Below are 2,073 nucleotides of genomic sequence, written 5' to 3'. Positions count from 1 at the left end.
ATTTTCATAACCGAATAGAGCAAAGACGCCTAAGAAAAAATAATGATTTGTAATGCGTATTAATAACAGCGCTGAAGTTACCTAAAATCACCGAATAAAAAAAAAAAAAAAAAAAGAGAACATAGGCGAAGAAGGATAACGGTAAGAGAAAAAGGGGGAGGGGGGTGGGCCCTGTGAGGGAGACAAGGGAGAGGGGGGAGGGAGTTAAGGATAAAGGTGAGAGTGACGGAAGTAGGAGGGGTGGGTAGTACGCTAGGGGTAGGGGGTGGGGGGGGGGGAGAAACCTTGAAGAAGCGGCCAGTGGAAAAGTTTCCCTTTCCCTTTGCAAAGAATAAAATGCCAATTCTTTAGCCTCGGCCGTTCGACGGAGGTCATCTTCGTGCCCCCGACGGGATCGAGGACGACCCAGGGCACCTGGCGGCACAGACCTGAAGCCCCTGCGTGCCCGAATCTCCATTTGAAGCCTGGAATGGAGGACTGTCGGGGAATCGTCGAATCCTCCTCCCTCGGCAACCGCAAGGTGTGTCGTCGCCCCCTGTTTTCCAGAATGGAATCGCGAGTCGGAAGCAAAAGAATCCGACCAGAAACGCCGGTGTTTCTCGGCTGGGGCAGCCCCCCCGGGGGTCTTTCGAATCGGCCCTCCGTCTGTGATTGCTGGGCGTCCATCCAGAATGGACGATGACACCGTTCGGACGCTCATGGCCGGGGGAAAAATCTAATTAGATGGAGGCTCTTGCGCGGTGTGGCATCGCGCTGGGCTGATGGCAGGTACGGGTAGGAAAAGCAGCCAGGTGCCTTCCAGACGTCGTCGGGCAAAGACCTCACCGCGCGCTCCCTCGATATTACCTCTCTCCACAACAGCACTGCCACATCGACCACAAGGTATGCACCACGTAGTAGTTCTTCTATAACCCGCCCCTTTCACTCGTGTTGGTTGCTCCCTCGGGGGAAAAGAAGATTCTCCCTCCCTCGGGGCGGCTCTTGTTGTTCTCTCTCTCTCTCTCTCTCTCTCTCTCTCTCTCTCTCTCTCTAAAAGCCATTCTAACCCACACACAGGACTCTCATTGTCTCCAATAGGATGAGCGAAATCTATTTTAAGACGCAGATCCGACAAGGGGGAAAAAATAGTGTCCAAAAAAGCGACCCTTCCTTTAAAATCCATCATTAAAATAAACGTAACAGAATGATGGCAAAGTTTCCCCTCACGAACAACCACAGAACGACGGCGCTGGTGGCCTGAGGAGGGGAGGGGAGAGGAGGGGAGTGTGTGTGTGTGTGTTTCTGTGTGTCTGTGAAATTTCAAAGTGCTTCGGTTCTCAGAAAATAAGTGATAACAAAGCTGAATTCCTTCATAAAAGTCTGGACCCCAAAAAGAACGCACGTCACCCAAATCAGAAGAGGACCAACCAAGACGGAACCGTCCCGCGACGAAGAAGAAAAGGGGACGGAAATGGCACCCAGTGACAGAACAGACTCACTCACTCCGTCCATGTTTCCCGTGGCTCATACCACCTGTAGATCTCTCGCACCCCGCCGCGCATAGGAGAGCACCTTCCCCAATCATTACCCCTTTCCTTTCCTCGGCGAGGGAGGGGGTGGAGGGGGGAGGGAGGGGGTGCCAAAGCGCATCAGGACCACAGTGTGGTGTTTCCTCGCAAAATAAACATGAAATACGAGCACATGAAGACGCATAGTGATTGATGAGATTAGCGCTATTAATGAGGCCTTCGGTTAAAGAGGACAGACCACGAGCCGTCCTGGAAATAGACTCGGCTGAGATACAGTCTATCCGTCTATCCGACCCGACTCACTGACTGACTCACTGACTGACTCACTCTTTGGATCAGTGAATAAGAAAGGTGAAGCTTCCAGTCTCGTAGTCGCCTCTTAACTGACGCCTTTGTCGGGGGGGGGAGGGGGGGGGTGGGGGGGGTGTAGTGCACGCCACGACGTCACAGGACTTTTGTCCTAGGCAGGACTTCTTCTTTCGTCAGGGCGATAAAAGGGAAGAACGACGTAGAATTTGGACCAGTGGTCGTTGGAACGGATTCGGTGGAGTGTTCCTCGAGGAAA

General features: G+C 52.7%; 1 protein-coding gene across 1 annotated transcript in view; it reads left to right on the top strand.

Annotated features, from left to right (window-relative positions):
• Nucleotides 1–654: 654 nt before the first annotated feature.
• The window catches only part of LOC135199714 (uncharacterized), a 195,723-nt gene continuing 194,304 nt past the window's right edge, over nt 655–2,073 (top strand). The window contains exon 1 of the mRNA XM_064227869.1: nt 655–882. The gene's annotated coding sequence lies outside the window, so the exon portion shown is untranslated. The remainder of the gene's footprint in view (nt 883–2,073) is intronic.

This window comes from Macrobrachium nipponense, chromosome 26, assembly GCF_015104395.2.
Source record: "Macrobrachium nipponense isolate FS-2020 chromosome 26, ASM1510439v2, whole genome shotgun sequence".
NCBI classification, from domain to species: domain Eukaryota; kingdom Metazoa; phylum Arthropoda; class Malacostraca; order Decapoda; family Palaemonidae; genus Macrobrachium; species Macrobrachium nipponense.
This window is presented reverse-complemented; position numbering and strand designations above follow the sequence as displayed.